Source organism: Myxine glutinosa, chromosome 5, assembly GCF_964187855.1.
Source record: "Myxine glutinosa chromosome 5, kmMyxGlut1.1, whole genome shotgun sequence".
Classification (NCBI taxonomy): Eukaryota; Metazoa; Chordata; class Myxini; order Myxiniformes; family Myxinidae; genus Myxine; species Myxine glutinosa.
In genome coordinates this window covers 203,620,238-203,626,892 of record NC_136265.1, presented here as the reverse complement: position 1 = coordinate 203,626,892, position 6,655 = coordinate 203,620,238, and the positions used below count along the sequence as shown (strand labels likewise).

General features: G+C 43.6%; 1 pseudogene across 1 annotated transcript in view; it reads left to right on the top strand.

Moving 5' to 3' along the window:
* The first annotated feature begins 284 nt into the window (after positions 1–284).
* The window catches only part of LOC144892452 (galactoside alpha-(1,2)-fucosyltransferase 2-like), a 79,478-nt pseudogene continuing 73,107 nt past the window's right edge, over positions 285–6,655 (top strand). Inside the window, exon 1 of the transcript XR_013623679.1 lies at positions 285–384. The product of XR_013623679.1 is annotated as a galactoside alpha-(1,2)-fucosyltransferase 2-like (transcript). The remainder of the gene's footprint in view (positions 385–6,655) is intronic.

Sequence of the window (6,655 nt, the reverse complement as noted above, 5' to 3'; positions counted from 1 at the left end):
CAGCCATATTGGATCAAAAAAAAGAAACGTTCAAAAACGGAAGAGTTAGTTCACACCAAGTTGACTGCGCAGGGTAAGTGTTCTATGAATACCATCTAGTTTTGATGATGATTTTATTATGACTATTACAACTTAAATCATCTTTTTCCAATGCCTGTGTAGTTTTGAAGCCATTTATCCATAAACCAATACCAATGTATTTAAAGCATCTTTTTATTCTCCACCTTATGTTTATAGATTCCAGTGAAACATTTTTATGAAAGAATATGATACCTGTACAAACCGGTTTGAGAGTTCCTGATGAGACTTCTAGAGCTGGAAATCTCATGTCGATGAGGGTCATTATCCTGCTTGTGATCTGCAGTGCATTGTGTTTCACCTACGGTCTGTTCACACCTTTATCGTCCTCTCCGAATATAAGTAAGAGATGCTTGAAGTGGCGCTCATCACTATTTAAAAGTAGCGGGGACCTTATCTGGAAATTTATTTCGAAGTGGCTATGAGAAGATGATTATGTTTTTTGTCATTTTCATGAATTTGATAAAATCGCATAAATAGTTACCAATTTTAAATCTGATATCAAACTTCAAATTGAATTGATGATATATCAGGAAGTCGGAAGACGAGTGATGTAGGCATTTTACAGGCATTTTAAGGCCATTTTCCCTGCAAGAGCGGGGGTTAGCCTTGCGGTCCCCATGACAATGTTCTCCATTTTGCCCTATTTTCGGCATCTCCCCTTGTTAACCCCCTTGCCCGCATTTCTTCTTCGACCACCTTCAGCCAAGTCTTTCTCGGCCTTCCCCGTCCTCTACTTCCTTCTATATTCATTCCCATCACTCTTTTCAACCAGTCACTTTCATCCTTCCTCAACACATGACCAAACCATCTCAACCTGTTTCTCTTCACAGCATCCATCACAGGCTCTATTCCCATCATCTTTCGCAATTCATCATTTGTCTTCCTCTCTCTCAACGATACTCCACACATCCACCGAACCATTCGCATTTCCACCCTTTCCAGCCTTCGTTGCTGCTCTACGTTCATTACCCATGTCTCACTCCCATAAATCATAACACTTCTCACACATGCAGCATGCACCTTTCCCTTCAGCTTCAATGACACTCCCCTCCTCGTCAGCACGCCACTCAGTTCCCGAAACTTCTTCCATGCACATCTCACTCGAGCAACCGTTGCCGAGTCTGATCCACATTCTCCATTCAGCATGTCTCCAAGGTAACAAAATGTTTTCACACCTTCCAGCTTCACGCCGTCTCCAAGATCCAACTCAACATTTCCTCCATCTGCAGCTCCCTCTGTGCACACCTTACACTTGAATGTAGCTGCCACACTGGTTAATGACCCTCTCAAACCACTACATTTTTGATGAACCCACTCAGCGCACATTGTTCATTGAATGGAATTCACTCCAACACCCTTCCTGCACACAGCACACGGCCACGTCCCAGTTTTTTCCACCTCACCACATGCTTTACCACTTGCCATCACCTTCGTTTTTCCGATATTCACCTTCAGACCTTTTGTCTCCATACACTCCTTCCACTTGTTCATCTTCTCCTTCAGTCCATCCATACTTTCTGCAATCAACACCAGATCATCTGCATACAACAACTCCCACGGCAAACCCTCCTTTACATTCTGAGCCAGCACCTCCATCACAGCTACAAATAGTAGTGGACTTAGTACCGACCCCTGATGCACTCCCACCTTCACCTCAAACTCACCACTGTTCCCGTCCTTCGTCTTTACAGCTATGCGCGCTCTTTTGTACATTTTTTTTTTCTTCTTTTTTTGTATACTGAATCGAGGCTCGTGAAAGAGCTAACATTTATTTCACAAACAAATCAACCAAACAAAATATACAAAAAGAGGGAGCGGAAGACAAGATGGGGAGAGAAGGGGAAGCACACAACCACAACATTTGAGAGCAGGGAGAAGTGTGGGAGAGAGAGGGCTTGGGGGCAGGAGGCGTGGGAAGGGGAGGGGGGGGGGGGAGGGGTATAAAACACAAGGGGACCATCACTGCTCTGATCAACCATTCCTCCACTCCTAACTTCCTCAATGCCCATGTCACTACTTCACGTGGAACCCTATCGAATGCTTTCTCCAGATCAACAAACCCAAGAAACAACTTCTTCCTCTTCTCCATATACTTCTCCTGCAACTGCCTCACGATAAAAAACGCGTCTGTCGTTCCTCTTCCTGGCATAAATCCAAACTGCATTTCGTCAATCTTCACTTTCTTCCTTATCCTCCTCTCCAACACCCTTTCCAATACCTTCATTCCATGCTTCAATAACTTTATCGCTCGATACGAGCCACACTCCAGAGGGTCACCATTCCCCTTGTATAGAGGGACGAAGGCACTCAGTTCCCAATCCACTGGAATGTGGCCTTCTTTCACCACCAGATTACAGATCTCTGTCATTCTCTTCACACCCCAATTTCCCGCTGCCTTCAACATATCTCCCACAACTCCCGTCGACCCTCCCGCTTTTCTACTCTTCATTGCTTTTATTGCTTCCTCAACTTCCTTCTCGGTTATCTTCTCTGCCGGTCCGAAAACTGGGTTACTCTCTATGTTGCCATCCCATTCATTCTCTGCAATCAACAGTATTTCCATATATCTCTTCCATCTTCCTTTAATTCCATCTGAGTCCACAACGATTTGTCCCACTTCATCCTTCAAGCAACTCACCCCCATCACATCACACCTCTCTTTCGCTTCTGCTTTGCAATCCTGAATACCGCTCTCTGACCCTTTTCCGTATCCAAGCGTTCTCCGAACATTTTCCTACATCCCTCCTGCGCCTTTGCTACCTCTTTCTTTGCAGCCTTCTTGGCTGCCTTATAACTTTCATGCTCTGCCTTTTCTGCCCCCATACCCTTCGCCTTCTGCCACTCCTTGAACTTCTTCCTCTTCTCGTCAATCTTCTTTCCAACTTAATCATCCCACCACCATGTTTCCGAGTGCCTCGGTGGTCCTTTTGTCCATCCACATACCTCACCAACGGCTCCCAACAGACTATCTTTCATTGACATCCAACCACTTTCAAGCTCAACCACATCATCCTCCACCATACTCAGCCTCTCTTTTAATGCTTCCCTCACTGTCACCTCTTTCAACCTCCACACCTTCATTCTCAGTTGGTACTTCACCCGCCGAGTTCTCCTCGTACCTTTCACCCTTATGTCGCAGACAACCAAGTGGTGCTGTGAAACAGCCTCCTCCCCCGGGATCACATTTGTGTCACGGAGGTGCCCCCTATCTCGCCTACACACCAGCAGGTAGTCAACGGTTGTCGTCGACCCACCTGACATGTACGTAACAAGCTTATTATCCTCTTTCTGGAACTGAGTATTACAAATCAACAAATCAGATGTAGGGATGACACAATTCTTCACAAAAGAAAATCTACCAAGATGCAAACTCGTTAACTTATGAAAGTACCGACCAGTCAGTCTGTGGAGGATTTCGCATCAAATAACACTTATTAACCCTTTGTGTGCTGTGTCATTTTTTTCAAAGTGTTCATTTAACCCTTGGATGCAGTGATTGGGCCTCAGAGGCCCACACGGTTTTTTTTGTTGCAAAAACTATGCTGTACAATATATTTTTTTTTGGAATGAGCCTCATTTTCACCAACTTTGATGTTGTTACACAAAATTCAGTGACATTTAAAAAAAAAAATCATTCAGGCTCGGGGGGAAATCTTCATTCTTCACTTAAAACCTGGAAATCTGACAAGAATGCAGGCCTGGGGCCTCGAGGCCCCGCATATATGTTGTTGTACTACTATGCTATATCATTATTTTCTTGATATGAGCCTCATTTTATGCTCCTATAACCTGGTTGCAAATAATTCAGTGACAAAAATATATAAATTTCATTCAGGTTAGTGGGAACATTTGTGTGGCCTCCGAGGCCCAATGGCTGCATTGGTGTAGGTTTTTTGACAGTTGCGGACATATACATTCCAAATAAAAAGATTAGTGAATCATATTTTTTGAGCAAATACTCGTCCATGAGCCTCAACTTTTTAGAGAAAAAAAATTGAAAAACCAAGAACCAAAAAAAATTTGTAAAAAAGAAAAAAAAGAAAAAAGATTCATTACTTGTATGGGATTCTTCCAACTAATAGGATCAATGATTCGCATTTTCTGAGCAAATACACATCCATGAGCATCGACTTGGATTGAAAAAGGATATGAAAGAAAAAAAATCTATAAAAAATATAAATTAAAAAAAACATTACACGAATACATCCGTTGGGCCTCCGAGGCCCAATGGCTGCGTTTATGTAGGATTTTTGACGCCTGCATCTAAGAGTTAAAAATCATATATTTTTTGTCGTTAAAAAAAAAAGTTTCATCTTGTCTCAAATCTGAGAGAAGCAAGCAAATGGTTAAACATTTGGACAGCTTCACTGATATAAATAATTGACAGAACAAAAATAACCTGTTTGTAATTCTTCTTTTCAGAGTAACTCAAAATTGCGTTAATCTCAGCACCTTGTTCAAACGCGAATCGACTGCATTTTAGAGTGGGAAGGTCCATGAGACCTCAAATTGTCATACTTTGAAACAATTACACGAAAAGCAGGTGTAACTTCATATTTACAAATTGCGCAATGAAGCATCAAGAGGGGTGGGCGGGACAACGACTGTCAATCAGCCTGATGGGAGCGGGACAGCAAGATACATTTGACATATGTATTATTTATAATTATGCCAACTCCTGTCCCATCAGAAAACCAGTTGGACACCTTGGAGACCAGATAGGAACAATGAATGGAGCCATATACAGACATACAGTACCTAAGAAGACTCAAAGCTGTAATCGAAGCCAAAGACGCTTCTATGAAGTATTTACTCAGGGTTGAATACCTCATTAACTCCGCCACCAATGGTGGATGGAGGTTGTTTTCACCCCTGTCTGTTTGTTTGTGAACAAAATATCTCAAAAAGTTGTGGACGTATTTGGACGAAACTTGGTGGACAGGTTGTGTGCCCGACAAGGTCTTATTGCTTCGATTTTGGTGAAGATCTGAATATGGATTCGGATATAATAATTATTTAATTTATTAAGTGATTCTTCACCCTTGAGAGAAAGGGCTAAAACCGACATAAAGCAGGATATCTCAAAAAGATATGGATGGATTTGGCCGAAACTTGGTGGACAGGTTGTGTGTGTGTGTGTGACAAGGAAGAATTCCTTCAAATTTGGTGAAGAATTGAAGCCGGATCAGATAAAAAAATTTCAGTGATTCTTCTCCATTGAGAGATAGGGTAAAAACGATATATAGCATGATATCTCAGAGATACAGACGGATTCAGACGAAACCTTGTGGACAAGTTGTCTATATGACAAGGACAAGTTGATTTGATTTTGTTCAAGATCAGAATGTGGATCCGGATCAAAAGTTTTGAATTTTTTACAATGATTCTTCATCGTTGTGCGATAGGGTTAAAAACTATACATAGCAGGATATCTCAAAAATTTATGGATGGATTTGGACGAAACTTGTTGGATAGGTTGTGTGTGTGACAAGAGAGAATCAATTCAATTTCGGTGAAGATTCGGATCCGGCTAAACCAAGCCCATTCTTCTGTTACGACGCGTGGTGAGGCAAGCGTAGCGACCTGAGCCAAGCTTATATATATATATATATAAGCGGATTAGGATGTTAATTTTACCGAGCGGAGGTATAACCACGGCCGAACAGTTCTTCCCCGATTCACCCGATTTACCCAAACGTTGGCCGTATCGCGCCACCGCTATTCAATCAGGGAAAAGACAAAGACGACGGATGTGAAGAAAAGGAATAAGAAGACGAGAAAAGGGCTGAAAATACTACTAAATTTATTTACTATTTACAGGCTCAAAATAACCAAGGAGAAGGAAAGATAAGAAAATAATATACAGAAGCTTTTAGAGACACAGGGAAAATACTAGCTTATACTGACTTCATTATCTACCCAGGACAGAACAAACAAAGACGACTCACACGGGGAATGATGATAGGAATTGGCTGGAAGGAGGTGTGTGGCTGGAGGGGGAGGACGGCACGGAGCTGGCTGGAGCTTGATCCCGCACGGGACGTCGGGCTGGACCTCGACGGCCGCTGATGCCACCGAGCCTGTCTTGTGCGCGGGATCACGGGTCGGAGCTGCTTGGTGGAGCCGACGCGCTGGTGGGGGGTTTGGCGTGACGGGTTCTCTCCTCTCTCTTTCTTGGTCCAACCACTCTTTCTCCACCGACAACTCAACGCAACCACTCAACGCAACCACTGACCACCCCTGATGACCAACTCAGCTCTGACCAAAACCACACAACTCAGCTCTTGTCATGGACCTCTCTACGTGCTCAGCTCAGCCTTTTAGCTCATCTCTTGGACTCATCTCTTGTCTCAGTAAAAGCGCATCTCATAAAAGCTCATCTGCTGACGACCCAGCTCTTGTCTCCTGTGGGGGCGTCCCGCCGCGGGTTATATAGGCCCCTCCCCTCAACCTTTTCGAACCTCCCCCAAACGTTCTCTCTCCGCCCTCTCAAGCCAAACCCCTTGTTCATGGTTGGTCGAGTGGGGCTGGCTCACTCCTCCCCTCTCTGACGAGGTGCGGACCTGCCTTTCTT